At 36.9% G+C, this 19,801-nt stretch overlaps 1 long non-coding RNA gene across 1 annotated transcript; it reads right to left on the reverse strand.

The window, feature by feature from the left end:
* Nucleotides 1–2,716: 2,716 nt before the first annotated feature.
* On the reverse strand, nt 2,717–19,434 carry LOC134735741 (uncharacterized). Its single transcript, XR_010119158.1, has 4 exons — nt 19,352–19,434; nt 7,935–8,162; nt 2,960–3,058; nt 2,717–2,730 (listed from the first exon to the last, which is right to left on the reverse strand). It is a non-coding gene; the product is annotated as an uncharacterized lncRNA (long non-coding RNA).
* Nucleotides 19,435–19,801: the final 367 nt, after the last annotated feature.

Consider the following 19,801-nt stretch of genomic DNA (forward strand, 5'->3'; position numbering starts at 1 on the left):
TCAAAGCTGCCCCAAATATTAACTTTGTTAGGCAACTTAGCGTTTAAGTAAACTTACCATTCATTTGTGCCCATTGAATAGGAGAAGATTTATTAATTTACAACATCCTTGTTGCAACTGTGCTAATCCTCTGTGATGGGATAGACTGGAACAACGGGAACTGGATTGGCTCTATCAATAAGAAATTATCAGGGAATCTCCTCTGCTTCTTTCTGCACCAGAAGATCCTGATAGTGTGAAGTCAAGAGAAAATATAATATTCCACTCGCTCATACTCTTTGGTAAACCAGGATTTTTTACAAATCTGCTATCTTTGCTGCAACATCTTTGTGAGTCAAATGAAAAAACAAGTCTTTCTTTTTAGGCACATCTTCTCTTTTTCTTTCTTCCACAGTTGAACTCTGTTTGCTAACACAGAAAGAGCTGAAATAAGAAGTCTCCAAATTATGACACCTCTTTGTATTTGTAAGGATATCTTCCTAACACTGACAACAACCAGCAGGATTTTAAATCTGGTTTTAGTGAACACATTGGAGAATCTCAAGGGTCTAAATTAAGCTGATTATTAGTTTGAATAAAAAAATATAAAACAACTATTAATCATATACATTATTTCCTGCAAAATTTCCAGCTGAGTTGTGGAAACACTGTTGGATCTCCTTTTGTGGCTATTGCTTTTCACCCAGAATGTGGTCAGTAAATCAGTTGAAGCATAAAATTCTTCACTATGCTAATTGCAGAGCCTGTGATATGAATGCCAATGTAGAAAATAGGATCAAAATAGCATTGCAATGTTTCATGTTGCATAAAATGTTGATTCGTGTAAAACCAAATCTTGAGTCATATTATAAAAGACGATGCCTGTCTTTTACAGCCAACTTAAAATCACCATGTTTTTTGTGTTCATCTGTGTTTGACAATTCCTGACAAATCTGTTACTCATCATTACTTATTGCTTTGTTGTTATTTTGTAAAATTCAGATTATTTTATGAAACATAAACCTTAACCACTTTCTCAAATTCCCTTGATTCCAGCAGCCCCCTTGATACTGGTACATGTCTGAAACTGCCATGAAAGAAGTATGCTGGGGTCATTTGAGGCATCTGTCTGGGGCCAGCCAGGTCCTTGCTCTGGAAATGCCAATGTTTGTACCCTTGATTGCCTGTGTGTAGCCAGGCCAATGTGCTGCGTGACCAGATTTTCTGCCTCCTTCTCCCACTTTCCAATTCATATGAGATATCACATCACAGGAAGGGATTTTACATCTTGAGTTTCTACAGAAAGAGCCAAATGATACATCCCAGAATATATTGGAATTAACTCCCACAACTATTCCTTTTCTCACCTATGCTTGCTGAGTTTTTGTTTGTTTGTTTGTTTGTTTGTTTGTTTGTTTTTTTGGATATGGAGTCTCGCCCTGTCACCCAGGCTGGAGTGCAGTGGTGCAATCTTGGCTCACTGCAAGCTCCGCCTCCCAGGTTCACGCCATTGTCCTACCTCAGCCTCCCGAGTAGCTGGGACTACAGGCGCCTGCCACCACGCCCAGCTAATTTTTGTATTTTTAGTAGAGATGGGGTTTCACCGTGTTAGCCAGGATAGTATCGATCTCCTGACCTCGTGATCCGCCTGCATCGGCTTCCCAAAGTACTGGGTTTACAGGCGTGAGCCACAGTGCCCAGGCGCTTGCTGAGTTTTATCTTCAAATTGCTGCATTATCATTTTTGTTCTTGACTCAGAGTTTCTTTCCTAGGGAAACTGGGCAATGACAATTATGTTTGTCTTGTGTTTTGAGACAGGGAGTCCTATCTTTTTATTATTTTTGTCTTCTTAAATAAAATTGTTATTTTTTAGGATTAAAAACATTAGGTTTTACAATGTCTAATAAAAGTGAGCTAAAATATTGGTATTAGCAATATGAAAAAATAATTTGTTAGGGCTTGGTAAAAGACGATTAACTAAATGTCTACTTTTATCTTGTAAAGGAGTTCAAGATGGCTCAAAGCAAAGGACTACATCTATTTGTAATTACTCTCAGGAGAAAGGAAAAATACAACTTGCTTAACAAGGCTCCTGCTTTTTATTTTCCAAGAAACACAGAAAAAGGCTAACCTTCAGAGGTCAGTAGGATAGTTGTTGAGGCAAGGATAATGACTCGTAACATAATGAACCCACCAAAGGCAGAGTGATTCTTTTTTGTTGTTAGAAAAAAATGGTTTAATTCATGATAAAACTATAACAAATTTGAATGATTAAGCTTTTACAAACTTGTTCTCAAAATATTTGTGGAAAAAATTATTGAAAATATAAGAAAAATGAACAAATTTACCATTATAGTCTGAAGTTTCAACAACCCTCACAGTAACTAATAGCTGAAGCAAAATTAGTAATAGTAATAGTAATGATAGTATATAAACAACATAAACAAATTATCATAAACAACAGGACATGTGGGTCTTAAGGGAAGTAAATATTTTTTATGGAAAAATTAGTAAGTCCAATTTACTGACTCTATGACAAGAGACTGGACTTACATAAACCTGCAGGAGTTTATTTGCTTATTTGTTGTTTATTTGTTTCTTCTGTTTGTTTCTGATTTGTTTCAAGGGAAGGGAACATAATGGGATTTGTAACTCTCCTTTCTGACAACTTTATTTCTTGAAGACGGCAGGAGATTCTTGAATATGGTCTTCATCCCAAACTGCGCACTCCCCCATCCCAACAGAGAGGACCTATAATAGAGCAGCCCAACAATGACCTTTTAAAATATTTCAAAAGTATGATTTAAAATGGGATAAATAAATATATCTTGAATATCAACTCTTTTGATAGTCACAAACTATAATGAATTGCAGAGAAGAGCAAGAGGCAAACTTTTTGGATTTTCAGGTCCACATTTGTTCCCTACTTATCTAACAGGCAGCGACTCTGCTGAATGAGAAAGGTTTCATTTCCCTTCACCTTCTCCCCAGCATGACTTGACTCCTGCTCAGCACTGCTTGTGACAGAATCAGTGACAACAGCTGCTACTGTGAGCAATTGGGATCCCCAGCGGCTAATCTGCATAGAAGAGAAAGTAATCAGTTGACACAGGATGCTGCAATCAACAAAATGTTCTTTTCCAATCCTGCATGGGCTGTTAACACTAAAGATGATCTCGTGGTTCCAGACTGATGAGGAGAACAACAGAGATATAAAAGAGAATAGTTAGCCTACGTTTTCACATAAAAACAATATGTTTCTAACCATCCTAAATGATAAATACTTGGTCTTCATCCTAATGCAGTATTTGATACTCCTTGCATTAGAACTTTTTGCTTTGTCATCAAAGAGGTTGTCCTCTCCTACATGCTTCTTCGGTCTGCACTCATTTCATTCAGCAAATGTGAGTTTTCTTTAGGACTCTAATCTTCATCTCGTTTAAATAACATCAATGAAGTGTCTGTCACACCTGTACTATGTATTAGTCCATTCAGGCTACTATAAGAAAATACCTTACACTGGGTACTTTATGAATAATATAAATTTATGTCTCACAGTTCTGGAGGCTGGGGAGTCCAAAATAAAGGCAACAACAGATTGGGGGTCTTATGAGAGCCTGTTTCCTTGTTCATAGATGGCACCTTCTTGTGTCCTCACATGGTAGCAGGAGTGAATGAGCTCCTTCAGGCCTCTTTTATAATGACACTAATTTTATTCATGACAATGAAGCCCTTTTAACCTAATTACCTCCCAAAGGCCCTACCTCCCAATACTATCACCTTGGGGGTTAGAATTTCAACATATGAGGGGCAGGAGAGGCAGTAAATATTCGGAGTATACCCAGCTATGTAGACCATAAATAAGGTCTTCCTTTCCATCTCTTCTCTTCAGGCTCTCCCCTCTCAGCCCTCAAAGGGCTTAATCACCACCAACTATTCAACTACCACCTCCTTGTGGAGCCTGCAAATGTTTCTTCAGTACCAAAAGCTCTATCAAGGCCCGGGCCCCTAAAAGTCTTCTAGACACTTTCTCAAAAGCTTAAAAGTCATGTCAATGTCAAATTCCACTAAACTGTAATATTTATCCCCACTGAGGCAGGAAAATAGGGTCTGGAGGGAGGGAACTTAAGGCCAATTCACACCTCAGCTATGACAGGAGATATCCTCCCCATGGGGCGTTGGCCAAGTAAATGACTTTGTAATTTTACTTCATCCTCTTCATTTACATAGGGCATATCCCAAGTAACCAGTGGAATCCTCTAGAGGGTAAACTCCCCAAAATTCTGTAACAGGGCCTTTGACCCCCTATGCTCAGGCCCACTCCCACACTGTAGAGTGTGCTTTCATTTTCAATAAATCCCTTCATTTCTTCCTTGCTTTGTGTGTGTGTTTTGTCCAATTCTTTGTTCATGACACCAAGAACCTGGACACCCTCTACTGGTGACACCCACTCCCCTCAGAACTTTCCCTCTTCTGTTCTCCCTATAGCTATGGAAAGGGTCATAATTTTGTTGCCACTAAAGCTCTAAAGATTAATCCCTTTTTATGTTCTCTTGTTTCTTCTTCTTTCCTTTTTTTTTTTTTTTTCACTAGTACTAATCTACTTCTTTTGTGAGCAATTTCTCACCAGGACAATTTCTTCCAACACTTAACCTGCTTTCCGTCTTCCTCAAATCCAATGTATCCATCACCATTGACCAGAATTACATTTTTATAATTCTTTTCATATCATCCCATGCTCAGAAGTCATCTATAGCTTTTAATTGCCAGCCACATCAGATCTCTACTTACTATGCTTGATACATCTGTATCATAGCACCATTGTTGATGCAATTTATTCTTTCTAAAAATACCATTTTTCTAGCTTAATAAAATCTTGTGTCACCCTTGAAGCCCTAATTCAAATTTCTTCTTTTCATTGAAACTTTCCAAAACTTGTTGGCTTGGCCATAATTCACAACGTCTTTTTCTGTATTTCTGTGGTGATTCATTAAACTTTCTATTGATTTGAAGACATTTATACAATTAATGCATTTCAGTTTTCTTCTTCACGTTCAACATCAACTTATTATGATTACAACCCTTACTGTACTATTAATATCTCATTGGCCTATGACCAGTCTCCTTTCCTGTGTTAGCTCCTTGAGAGAAAAGGCAAGATCCTTGACGCACTTTTGCTCAGTGTCTGCATCTGACACCAGTGCTTTGGTCACAGGGAGTCCTGGTAACACTGTTTCTCAGTAAGCTTTATTACACAATGAGCATCTCACTTACTTTTTGATAATTCCTCTTGATTGCCTGATTGTGTATTTCTTATTACTCACACTTGGAATATGCAGACACCATTCTTTCTAGCCCACATGAGAAGCAATTGAACTTTATGTATATTGAGGAAGAATACCAATTTAATTGATCATAATCCTTTGTCTCTTAATTGGAAGATAGGCTAAAAGGACTGTTGTGGGTTGGGGGGAGGGGGGAGGGACAGCATTAGGAGATATACCTAATGCTAAATGACGAGTTAATGGGTGCAGAAAACCAACAGGGCACATGGATACATATGTAACAAACCTGCACATTGTGCACATGTACCCTAAAACCTAAAGTATAATAATAAAAAAAAAGAAAAAAAATACTTTCCTGTGCTGATTTTCTGTTGTATTTTTTTTAATTTGATAGACTAGAGCAAAAAACTGACAGTTAAAATATTACCTATTTATTTTCTTACCTAATTTTATTAAATATTTCAATATTCCATATACTTATTGTTGTGAGAGTTATAGCATTCAAAGACAAGTCATTGCCCCTATTCCCAAGAGTACAGGCTAGTACAGAGCCCAATATATAAACAACTAAAATTCAAAGCCAAACGAATCAAGTCATAAATAGAGGTACAAGCAGTGCTATGAAAGGTCAAAACTGAAGAATTAGTTCATCCTAAGAGACTAGAACATACTTCATGAAGAAGCTGGCCATTTACCTAACCAAGCCCTGCCTCTTGGCCCATTTATAGTAGTGATTGGTTCACTTTGAATTATTTCATTGAGGTTGGTTCTATTTCTTGTTGTTGTTGTTGTTTTCCTCAAACAACTTATTTCTCTTTCATCCATTCTGCCATCTCATAAGATGGTAGATACTTGCACATCATTTTTAGCTGTTAATTGTTGTTTAGCTATTATTGAATACAGTTATTTGAGGAGTTAGGCACTATTAAGCACCACTTAGCAGGATATATAGAGCTTTCATCAAGTTAATTCCCCACAGCAATGCTGTTAACCTAGCATTTCTGAAATCAGGGTCATTTGCAACAGCTGCCTAGAAAAATAGTTCCACAGAAACACTGCACATTTCATTGATCATGTTTCATGAACGAATGTCAGTTTTCCTCATGAATTCTTAGATGTTATTAAATTTTTAACATTGTTTTGAAGTGGTTCAATCCACCTCAGTAAATATTATATATTATACCAATCTGGAAGTAAAAATTAGGTATATATAAACAGATATTTATTGATTGATTATAATTGCCATGTTAATGAACTCATCTCTTTGTAAACTACCTAAAACTGCTATCCAAAAAGAAAAGAGAAAAAAATACAAAACAGATTTCTCTAATGCTGATTTGAAAAGCAATTAAAGTATTTAATAGTGAAAATACTTTATTTTGTATTTTATGCTACTACTATAAGTATATACTAATGTTTTAGAATGTTTTAAAATATCTTAAAATACTTACAAATTCTTCCCTACATCCCTGACACTATCCTAATTCCCCCAATATAATTTACAACATTTTTTCCTAAAATTAATGAACTCGGAGCATCTCATTATTAGAATAAATTTATTCTTAGAATAAATTAAAATCTAGAAATTTATCAATGCTCATGTAATTACTACATTTGTAGAAGCAGCAGCCTGTTACAACCTTGGAAGAATAATCAGTGTAATGGAGAATATGAAGAACAGGAAAATTATGCTGTGCCCTCCAAGTGTTCAGTTATACATCTTTAAGCCCCTGAAATATTAAAAACATTCTCTGTATCATTAATGTTTTTAAGACAATGAAAGGAAAACACATAAACTTCCTAGAAAACACCTCCTACCCACAAGCAATATAAAGCATATAAAATAAGGCATTAACTTTTCAGTAGAGGCAGTGTTGATTAATAGAATTGTTGTTTGAGTCTCATTTAATAATTCTGTATGATTGGGCAAGATATATTACCTCTCTGCCTCAGTTTTCTTAAACATAAATAATACATACAATGTTTCCAAAAATATTCCTAGAGTGTAGCACTTTGTATTGGTTTTCTAGGAATGATTTGTGAGTGATACATTAAAGTAGAGATCATGCCATTTACAATAACATACTTTACTTTTTTATTTCTACATATTCTATGCATTTTGAATCCTCCTTATAAGCTTTGGAGAGCCTTGGGATAGAAAGGAAGGAAAGGTGCAACTTATGAATTATTCCCTGTACCTTACATCAGTCATTTGTGCTTTTTGTTGGAGAAAACAGTAGAACGAGTAATATCCTATTTTCCTTCTTCACTTTTCACAGACCAACAAGAATCAAGAAAACTAGGGAGTATTATACTGCTTCCACAGAGAGAATGCAGAATCCGTGATCTCACTGCTAATGAGAAAGCTTCTTGTTGGTTTCCACTGGCCCTGCTATCAACTCACTGCTGTGAGTCTATCTGGCTCTACTGATGGTAGTCAACATTTATTGAATGTTAGCTTTGCACAGGCATTGTGCTATATACTCTTTTCTGCCCTTCGTAAGCTACCCCCAAAGTAGACATCATTATTATTCCCATTTTAACCTCATTTTACAGATGAGAAAAATCACTTCAGGAGATGTCATTTACCTACGTAATGTCACAGATCAAGTAAGTTAATAGAATTAAGACTGTAGCGTCTAGGAGCTTATATATCCAAGACGTTCTTACCTGCCAGAAGGTCCTGTCCATTGGCCCCATTAAACTGTTTCTTTAACTTCACATCATATCTGGTTTCAGTTCTCTAAAACTTGTTTAAAGGTGATATCAATGACAATGGTGGGGCAATTTTGTGAGCACTGTATCCATCAACCCTATGCTTTGTTCACTCCTAGCTTCCTGCTTCCTCCTTTTCAAATGGTACTATAATAGCAGGCTCCTTCACAGATTTTCACATACCTGGTGGAAGAGAACGAAAGTCAAATGATCTCTATTTCCTTTAATGGAGCTCAGAAAAGAAAAGTAGAAAATCAGTAATAAAAGAAAAATATAGTCAAGTTTGTATCCTGATATTCCCACTTTTCATGCTGTCTATTCTGAATTACATTTTCCTAGGATGGCAGCAATATTAATAACTTAAAGTCACAGATAAAGTTACAGGGAAAGACAGAGACAGGAATAGAATGCAGTAGGCCCAATCTTTCATACTGTAAGCTGTAAGAACATTCCAGAAAAAGAAAGTCCATTATCATAAACCATTATTCTTATTATAATCCATATTTATAAGGCTATAAGCTTTTGCAAATTATTTGAATTGGGGTCATTAGTTATCATTTTTAAAATTAAATTTGAAGATGAATTAGGATATTCAAATTTCCTAGCTAACCTAAAGTAAAACAAAGGGAAATAAATTTTAAATGACAATTTTCTGTTTGATCCATTTGTCTTAATCCTGGAGAAAAACCATGACCTAGAAAACTAGAATCAACTTGTGACATTAATTGAAAGGAGGGAGAATGAATACCTCCCTTAACTTTCAATAATTTTTCATATTCATTTTAAATGATTATCTTGAGATGTTTCAGAATAGAAAGTATAAAATGCATAAAATTATTATCTGAATCTAATTATTCCCATACTGTGGATGAGAAGGCCTGTTAGAAGGGCATATGATTTGACTTTCTGCATTCTTTTTGTCGTTGTTGTTGTTGGAGATGGAGTCTCACTCTGTCACCCAGGCTGCAGTGTGGTGTTGTGGTATCGGCTCATTGCAAGCTCCACCTCCCAGGTTCAAGCAATTCTCCTGGCTCAGCCTACCAAGTAGCTGGGATTACAGGTGCATATCACCACACCTGGCTAATTTTTGTATTTTAGTAGAGACAGGGTTTCACCATGTTGGCCAGGCTGGTCTCGAACTCCTGACCTCAGGTGATCTGCCTGCCTCAGCCTCCCAAAGTGCTGGGATTACAGGCGTGAGCCACTGTGCCTGGCTGACTTTCTGCATTCTTATATGTTCGAAATATAATCTGATTGTCAGTATGCATGAAGAAACTAGGATGATGTGACGGATAGAAAGAAGTATCAATAGCTTTGAGTGGTACCAACTGTCTACATAGCAGTGCAGATTCCAATCCTGGACAAAGTTTATTATTACATAAACATGAGCCCAACATTTTCTTTAATATAATAATTTGTTCTCAGAATAATAGCTCTTGATAACTGCCGGCCTGTTCTCTACTATCAAGGCTAAGGCCTGTATGAAGCTACCCATAATTGAGTGAGTCAAGTGCAATTCAATTTATCTCTTTTCACAGAAGGTCACCAAGTGCTCTTACAAAACAATGAAAGAAGAATAAAAGTTCATATATGTATGTATTTTTATTTTTAGCATTGAATATAATTATACAAGAAACTCATTTAAAAATGATGGATTCTAATTACAGATATTTTCATTACTTGAGGGAGAAATAATGTAATAGTTACAGACAAGTGTCATAGTCCAGAAATTCATGGAATCGTAGACAATTACAGCTGTATGGGACCACAGGGATTATCTTCTGTCAACCCCTAATTTCATGGATAAGTCAGTGAGAGACTGGGGAAGTAACAGAACATGGGTAGGGTCAAAAACTTTACAGGAAGGATTAAAATGATAATCTCTTGGCTACAAAGCAGTGCTGCTTTCGTTATACTACCTTTTTTAACTTCTTCAAGAATGCCATTCTGGTAATGCCTTATTCTAAATGACATAGGATTCTTTTGGGTGCTGATCCACCAGCTGGAGACCTCCGTGACCAGGGGTGCCTCTGCTAGAGTTTCGCTCATGACCACCCAATCCAACCAGCAGGCTGTGCTCAGCTCCAGGCTCGCTGGCCCAGATGTCACATCCACCACAGACAACCCTGGTGTGGAGCAGTGAGGGGTGTGAGAGTGATTCAGTGCAGGGTCCAGCCATGGTGCCCAGCCAGGTGTGCCAACTGCTGTGGTGGTGCGGCTGCTCCAGTCACCAGCTCTGTGCAAGGCTGTGGCTGAACCAGGTGTACTGCAAAGCAGCTTCTGCTTTAGGCACCAGCATCTAAATGAGGGACATGCAGTGGAACCCAAAAAACTGAGAGATGCCAGCCACCCCAGAGCCCCAAAGAGGGTGTTACAGCATGTTACAGTTCTAGCTAGGGGAGTCCTGTGGTCTGGGTCCCAGAAGGGCTGCAGCTCATTCATGTTGCAGTTCATTCGTTCCTGCCATCCACAGCCTTTCTTTGGCAAACAGAGGCATGTTCCAGCTTGTTTGATCCCATTGCCTCACTAGGCCTTCAGCACCCGGGCTGGCCAAGAGCCATGCCACTTCCTGTCTTGTGGGGCAGCCACCTGTTGCCAACAGAGTATGGGAGGACTACAGCTTTACAGCTTCTTTCACACTGGCTGTTTGGTGAGTCCCAGGATTTTGTCCCATGTGCAGAAGAATGAGGTTACATGGACAACTGGAGGGTGAGCAAGGTGGAGAAGAGTTTTATTGAGTGACAGAACAGCTCAATAAACTGTGAGTAGCCCCAACCTGAAATTGTGTAGTCTCAAAATGTGGCTGAGTCTGGGTATCTTATAGGCTCGGAATGAGGAAAGTGTGGGCTGTAGGTAACCTTGGAAAAGGCAACATTCAATTGTTTAAAAAGCATTATTCAGAAAGAACCAGTCAGGAAAGAGTGGGCAAACAGGATTAGAAGTTCTCACTCTGGTTGCAGACTCCATCTGGAACTGGCAGCCTGGTTTTAAGGCTTCAGGCTGTTTTTGGCTTGAAGGTTTGGTTTCACCTGGGACCTGCCCCTATCTGCCTAGGAATTTGCCTCCTGCTACTATCTTGAACAATAGCAAACAATTTTCTTGAAATATTTGCTCCTGAAGGAAGGAATAGATTTGAAGTTCCCTTGCCATATCTAAGGCAAAGAAATTAAGAAAACATTACGTATGAACGTGTGTGTGTGTATATATATATCTAACTTTAATCAAATAAATATGCTAATAACATGGGAACAGAAAGACAACTCAGTGGAACAGAATCCAGAAATAGGTCTTTCTATATATGGTAATTTAATAGATGGTAAGAATGGCATTTTAATTTGGGGAAAAAGATAGATTACAGGACAAGTAATCATATTCCTATGAAGAAGAAAACATATGTGGGACCCTGAACCTGTTAGGATTGCTTTCAATTTTAAGTAACAAAAACTTTGTAATACAGTAGCCTAAACATAGGAAGGTTTGTATTTTCATAGAAGCCTAATGGAGTATGTATCAGCCCAGCCAACTGCTCAAGGACACTGTCCCCTTTCTAGCTTTCTGCTCCATCGTCTTCAGTGTGATTTCCATTCTCATCACTGCAAGATTGATACAAAACTGAAGCCATAATATCCATATTTCAGTCATAAAGAAAAGATTATAGGGAAAGGGAGTCTCATGAGCTTTTCCCTTTGTTTTTAACAGGATTTTGTTTTTACTCAGAAAAGGATGTTTGCCCTATAACTCAACCAGGGTTAGATGACCTCAAAACTGCAAACAAGTCTGAGATCTCATGTGTTAGTTTCTACCCTTGTTAACAGAAAAATACCAGGAGGGCAGGATTTAGGGCAATTGTAGAATAAGCGAACCCACAGAATTTGCCACATATAAAAAAACAAGCTAGGTATATTAAGGCATTAAATGTAATATAAGCTAAAATAAAAGCTTATAAAAATGTAGGATATTACAAGTCCATCAAGGATCTGATGACACATTTTTACATAAGACTGGAAAATTGTATAGAATAAAGGGAAAAAATTGCTTAATAATATATTTTATTTACGAAAGAACCACAAGCAGAGTTAAGTGAGTAAAATATTTAGAAAAAAATCCTGTTATGCAGGTGGTAAGCATAGACACATGTACCAACACACGTGTGTGCATACACATGCATGTGCACACATACGCAACACACAAAGAATTTTTATACATTTACAACAAAGATAAAAAGCCCAAATGAATAAATAGGCAAAGTATATTTGTTGAATAATTAAAGATGCTCAGTTTCCCTAGACATTGGCAAAATACAAATTAGATTAAAACTAAAATATTACTTTACATTTATTAGACCTGAAAACATTTTCTAAAGAGAGAGAGAGAAATATATCTCCTATCATGAGAACCCTGGAAAATAATACATTTTTCCCCTGGTAGTGGAAATGTCAAGTTTTACAACCTTTTCAGAAAGCGATCTGGCAGCATCCTTTAAAATCCAGAGAAATAGCCTTCCTAGGAACCTATCCCATAAAAATAAAGGCGGTAGTATATCAAGATATAACTACAAAATTATTAATGGCAATATTGTTCATAGTGGCAAAAAACTGGGGAAAGTTTAATCTCAATAGGAAAATGGTTGGCTAAATATGTAGCTCACTATAAAAAAATTAAAAATTTTTAAATTTAACTAGAAGGATTTCTATAATCTTTTCACTGAGAAAAAAATTTCACAAAAACAAATATGGTCATCTCATTTTGACAAATAACAAATATATAAAGAGATAGATGATTGATAGATAGGCATTTATGTATGTATATGCATATGTTTCCATGTGATTGAAACCAAAGGGTTAATTTGATCAGATCTGCCTGCCCTGCTTGCTTCTGGTTGCTTGATTGGGCAATTCTTTTGTTTCCTTTTTTATGAAGCTAAAGGCCATGGTAACTGATGACTACCCCACTGAATGCTGAAATTTTACCTTCACTGGCTACTTTTATAGACAGCATTCATAGGTCACCACAGTAATAGTTGATTCAGCTGTTTTTCAGGAACTTGGGCCAGCTCCTGTCCATTTCAAATTAGTTGGACCACCTACCCTTCAACTGGGCTGGTGCAAGTGCCCAAGGGGTGGCCTTTTGTTGTCAGGGGGCCCAAAACTCCACCCTCAGATCACACTAACACTGCCATTTTCTATATATGTGTCCTATAAAATGCTGCAAACCCAAACTACACTTGGGCAGAATGAACCAATTACTTCATTTCTCCCTACTGCCAATCACTTTTCCTCATGCATTAGACCACTCCATTTCTCTAACACATAAATATCCCTCAACCTATCTTCAAGGAGGTGGATTTGAAAGCATTTTCCCACCTCCTTGCTTGGTGGACTTGTGAATAAATCTTTTCCCTTTTGCAAAACCCATGTCACGGTGATTGAATTATTGCACAGGGGCAGAACAGACCTGGACCTGACCAATAACATCATTACATTAAAATGAGAAAAAGATGTAGGAATATACACTGCATTGTTAACACAAGTGACAGCTTTGGAGAGTTGGAGGAAGGGTGGGAGGAGATGGAGCATAAGGAGCCAAGCAAAAAAGAAAAAGAAAAAAGTGCACCAATAACAATATGACAACAGGTAAAACCTGCTAAGTGTGCATTCATATAAAATTACATTTGTTTGTACAAATATTTGTAGAAACACTTAAGTTAAAACAGCAACATGGCCACTTCGGTATAGAATAATGGTTGTGACCACGCTTGGAATATTGCGTGTGGTTCCAGGCAAACGTCAGAGACAATTTAGAAAATGCAAGAGAAGAGACTCTGCCTCAAAAAAAAAAAAAAAAAAAAAAAAAAAAAAAAAAAAAAAGAAAAGAAAAGAAAAAAAGAAAATGCAAGAGAATTAGTAGCGCAGCTCAAGTCATCAGTGAATGGAGAAGCTTCAATTTGAAAAGTCTAGGAAAGTAAAGATGAGGATGGACAAGCATCCTCCTTTTCTCTTCATCAAGCTTCCTACTCTCTTCCCCCTCAAATTCAACATATGACTTTGCTACCTGTTCTACAGAAAATGGAAATAAATAGACTAAAATTCTTCAACTTCCCACTGTGGTGCCTATACGGTTGAACCTGTCTGCTTCCACACATTCCTCCTTCTTGCCTCCTAACTGTAGTTAAGCCCTCATTCCAGGATCTGGGATTCGATATACAGCCCTCTTCTCAGAAAAGGCCTTCTATTGGCTGGGCACAGTGGCTCACGCCTGTAATCCAGCACTTTGGGAGGCAGAGGCGGGCAGATCACCTGAGATCAGGTGATCAGGACCAGCCTGACCAACATGGAGAAACCTCGTCTCTACTAAAAATACAAAATTAGCTGGGCATTGTGGTGCATGCCTGTAATCCCAGCTATTCAGGAGGCTGAGTCAGGAGAATCGCTTGAACCCGGGAGGTGGAGGTTGCAGTGGGCCATGATCGCCCCATTGCACTCCAGCCTGGGCAACAAGAGCGAAACTCTGTCTCAATAAAAAAAAGAAAAGGCCTTTATTTATTGTCTCTCCTTTCCCTTTCACATCTTCGGTCTCCCTCTTTGGGCTTTTTATTTTTTTTTTATTATGTGCTAAATATAAATCTTTTATTTTAAAAAAATTATTACAGGTCTGGGCTGGAAAGTGCAGAAAATTTGTCTATAACATTTTACACGTCTCAAAACAAGAAAGTCATCAAAGACTCCTGAGGCTTTGTCAGAATGACTCAGTAACTTTAAGTACTTTATATGAGTCAGGCATGGTACAATTTGAGAATCAGTAGGAATAACCACTGCAATGGATAAAATTTGTCAAAATTTTTAATTATTGTGCTCACAAAGATCATTTTATAAAAACAAAAATTAAAAATGCTGTGGTCATCTTTGAAAGATGTCTGGCAATTAACTCATAATTGTGACAATAGTCAATAAAAGAAACTAATCAAACATTTATCTTTTGTACAAATTGTATTTAAGAGTAACTAAATAGTTAATGACAGAAAGCCTTTCTTTATAGACTTACTCCAGCTAATGATTGAAAATGGAAATAACAGAATTGGAATACTACATTTTGCAGCTCTTAATGAATTAACAAATCTGGGGAATGATTCTTAACCACTAATAATTTCCCAATAATACAGACAACCAGACACTTTGTGCCTTCAGATGAAAGAATGAACCACTGTCTATACAGCAGTATTCAAAAAAATGGAACTAGACTAAAATCAAGATTATAGATTTAAATGCTAATTTACAGAAAATATGAAGGATATAGGAACACATTATACAGTACTGTTCAGCAACCAGTAAAATTCAAACCACAACAAACTCTGCAAGGCAAATGATCCAATTCTTTGAATAAATCAATATAAAAGAAAAAAAGTGGGTAGGAAAGAGGAAACCTATACTGTAGTTTAAAACAGATTGTGAGATACTACATTCAATCACAATGAATTGATTTCAATTATTTCAATCCTGAATTGAATAACAGTAACCTTCCTAGTCCAGACCTAAGACTTCTCTTTGCATTTTGTATCAACAGTGGAGGTTTTTCAAGGAATATACTCCTAACACTCCCATCAGTCTGAAATCAGAATCTTATCTCAGGGCATTATCATACTCTCTTCTTTGCTTAAAACTATTTTCAATTTTCCCTCCTACTCTTCCTACACCTTACTCAGAGACTTATTAAATACTCATATTGCTTATTCAATTATATTTTTCGTTAAATGTCTATGAATTCTCTGAAACCAGGAACCTTCTCTATCTTCTGTGTTGTAGAATCTCAGCTCCTAGCAGTACTACCTATCTTGAAACAGTATCCCAAAATATTTGTCAAATGAACTGTTTGACTCATTGTTGGCCCTGGACAGAAGTGACTTTTCCTGTGTTTGTGTTGTATTTCAATCCTGAATTGAACAAATTAATGGTAAAAATAGCTATGGAACAACAGTAAAAATTTATACACTAACTAGGTATTTAGTAATACTAAAGATTATTATTAATTTGTAAGTAGGATAATGTATTGTGATTAGTTTAAAAAGAAGATTTATTTCTTAAGGATATATGTTAAAATACATGTTGACAAAATTGCATGGTATTTAGGATTTGCTACAAAATAATAAGGAGGAAGAGAGGAATTGGTTTGGGTACAAGTGAAACAATATCAGAAACTTGATAACTGTTTAAGCTGAATGATGAATACATGGAGTTCATTATGTTGTTTTCTCCTTTTTTGTTTATAGTTGAAATTTTCCATATTGTATTTTTAAAAAATCTTTCCTTGATTCCTCTTACATGTTCAGCAAATGTCCTATATCCCTCCCTTTTTGTCAAAACAAATTTTCAAATGTTATCCAGACTAATATTATCATTTTCTTACCGTCAATCTCTCTTCAACCCACCATCACCTGGCTTTTACTGTTACTATCACACTTACACTGCTGTTTCCAAGCTTAGCAAAGACCTGAGTTTACTGAAATTCAGTGACGGGTTTTAGTCCTTATTATGTTTAACTCTTTTCTTCATTCACTCTTATTCATTCCCTTCTATCCAACATTTTCTCCCCTTAACTCTGTGACATTCTACTCTCTTGGCTTTTCCCCCCTCACCCGGAGGGTTCCTTAACTATCAATGACTTCCTAGTCCAGACTTAGGACTTTTCTTTGCATTCTGTATCAACAATGGAGATTTTCTTCAAGGCATATACTCCTACCACCTCCCATCACTCTTTGAAATCAGAATCTTACCTCAGGGCATTATAATATTCTTATTTGCTTAAAATTTCATTTCTAATCCTCCTGCCTACCCTTACTACACACCTACACAGGGACTCCTACACACTATTCATGTCCTACTTATGAATCAAACCTTTTTTCCCACAGGGAGTCTCTGTTTATATTCAATTAAATCTTTGTGCTCTGTTCCAATAATAGAATATTATTTCTCTAGTAGTAAAAAATTGTCATGCACAACTTGATTGATTATTAAGTTATCTTTTTCTCTAAAAGACTATGGATTCCTTGAAACCAGGAACCTTCTCTAACTTATTTGTTGCAGAATTCTGAGCTCCTAGCAGTACCTGTCTTGGAACAGTAGCCCAAAACATTTGTCAAATAAGCTGACTCGTTGGCCTTGTTGGCCTGAAATGACTTTTCCTGTGTGTGTTTTATTCTTTGTTCCAGTGTCCATGGAAATTCATTTTTACTTGTATTCAAAGCTCCTGGCTCAAACCGAGTTATGCTTTAAAGAAAACCAAAAACTTATTTAAAGAACAGATTAGGGCAATGTTTTAAATTGCAGCCATACTCCTACACATTAGGGGTTGTTGAAGTCGATTTAGAGGATTTTTAAAGAAATATAATAGAATGTAAAATATCAAGATGTATTGAGCAAAGAGTAAGCATTACTTTTAAATTTTAAAATCAAATGTGTAAATTTTCACATATATGTACATGTGTGTATCTGCATGTATGTGTATATTGGATTAAGATCTAAAATGTACCTTCTCTTTTCTGTGAGTCTCGAACAAAATAGTCATCCACTTAGGATTTAAGCAACTAGGGACTTTAAAATAAGTGAGATTTCACAGCCAGCAGGTATACCCCCAGTGATGGCAAATAACCCCTGCAGAAGCAGTCCTCTCTCAATATGGGTTTTAGTGAAAGTGATCGTGTCTAACTAACGTGGTAGAAATAGGTGACACATGCCTTTAAAACCCACCAAGGAGGCCGGGCGCGGTGGCTCACGCTTGTAATCCCAGCACTTTGGGAGGCTGAGGCGGGCGGATCACGAGGTCAGGAGATTGAGACCACGGTGAAACCCCGTCTCTACTAAAAATACAAAAAAATAATTAGCCGGGCCCGGTGGCAGGCGCCTGTAGTCCCAGGTACTCGGAGAGGCTGAGGCAGGAGAATGGCGTGAACCTGCGAGGCGGAGCTTGCAGTGAGCCGAGATCGCGCCACTGCATTCCAGCCTGGGCGACAGAGCGAGACTCCGTCTCAAAAAAAAAAAAAAACCCACCAAGGAAAATTTACTATGCAATTTCCTTAAAAGCACTTTGACTCTAAAAGGATGCATTTCTTACTTGAGGGCAAATTAACTATACAGAAGAGACTGTATGCGAGTCTATGCCTAAACACTAGTGAGGATGTTCATCCTGAATGTTTTCAGACCTTTTCCAGAAGGGAATTTTTACAGTGTTCTGATAAGCTTCTCATAAGTATGTAAAATTTTTCTACCCCATTTTCAATACCATCCTAATCATATTTTCCTGTTTCCCCAAAATCATTAATTTAATCCTCTTTTATTTTTTTCACTTCCCAAGCCCCACTTCCATGTATAGACCTATTGGTCCATGTTTTTTTTTTCTACTCTGGTCTCATGACTTTCAAATTCTGACGTTGTTCTCTCTCAATCATTTTAATCTAATCATTTTAAAGTCATCTTTCTGGGGTTCTAATCAAACATGGACTGACATCAAAGGACAGATGAAGAGAAAGGACACAAAATCAAATGCCCTGCCCATGGTAACTTTTTACTAAGGTTATTCCTTAGTTATTTTTAAGAATGCAAAAGAATCACAAGTGACAAGGAATTGCAAAGCACTCGTACAATTACAAGGTTCAAGTTATTTTTTCAGCTGTGATAATTAAGCAAATGCTGCCTTCTTACCTGGCTCATTCAAGTAAGTATTTTGTTGAAAGAAAAATGGCAGTTCATGAAAACCATATTATTTTTATTATATTTTATTATACGTTGAAGGGAAAAAAAGTCCCCAACCTAAGAGTTGGGTCAAATGTGTATTGCATCTTTGTGGCTTAGGCAAAATCGCTGGCAATTACCTGTTAAAAATATCACCTTGTTACTTCTTTGGAGCTCTGCTTTTGGCTTCAGCTTGACACTGTTTCAACACTTGACATTTGTTGACCCAATAAGCAGGAGAAACTGACCTGAATTATTTTTTTAGAAGGTCATTTTTTGCAAGCTAAATATAAAAAACAGAGGCAAATGAACCTTAGCTTCTTAACACATTTAATGTCTTAGCACAGAAACTAAACTGTTAATGTTTTGAAAACCTCTAACACAAAAATCAAGGTAAGAAGGCCATGTTTTAAAACCAAAACTTATAAAATCCATGATTTAGGTAGAAATTGGTTTTTATGTGAACTATAAAAAGAAGTACCATAACAATCACTCTGCATATGTTTATAGCATAGAAACAGGATGTGACTTTTATGGAAATCCTAGGACTAATGGAACGTGTTCAGTTTGCTACAAAGAACGTCTTCAGAAGCAGCAGAATAGTGGCAGAATGAGCCCAATGGGGACAACTAGTGGTTCCAACAGTCCTACCTCAGATTCTGCATCTGTACAGAGAGCAGACATCAGCTTAAACAACTGTGAAGGTGCTGCTGACATGCCATAACCTTGAAATCTACGAAATGAAACAAACATATCAGAAATATATCTATGGTGAAATCACCATTTTGTTTTGTCAAAGGGAAGTTATTTCCTTGGTTTCATATGCTGTTTATAACCAGTTTTCATCTTATGGACATATTTTTAAAGCTGCTTTTGCCTTGCTGGCTTCTGACCTGAAGGATTGCTGCTTTAAAAACAAATTCAGTTTTTTTAATCCCTGAAACAAATTCTCATTAGAGTGTCCTCTGTCTTTCAAGGGTCTGATTGTCAAACACTCACTGTCCTTTGAGCATACAGGATGCTCTCTTCATATTACATGTTGATGTCTCTCCAAAGAGATCACAAGAAATAACAGAATCACAAAGGACAGACACCTCAAAG

Source organism: Symphalangus syndactylus, chromosome 23 (assembly GCF_028878055.3).
Source record: "Symphalangus syndactylus isolate Jambi chromosome 23, NHGRI_mSymSyn1-v2.1_pri, whole genome shotgun sequence".
In the NCBI taxonomy this organism is placed as follows: domain Eukaryota; kingdom Metazoa; phylum Chordata; class Mammalia; order Primates; family Hylobatidae; genus Symphalangus; species Symphalangus syndactylus.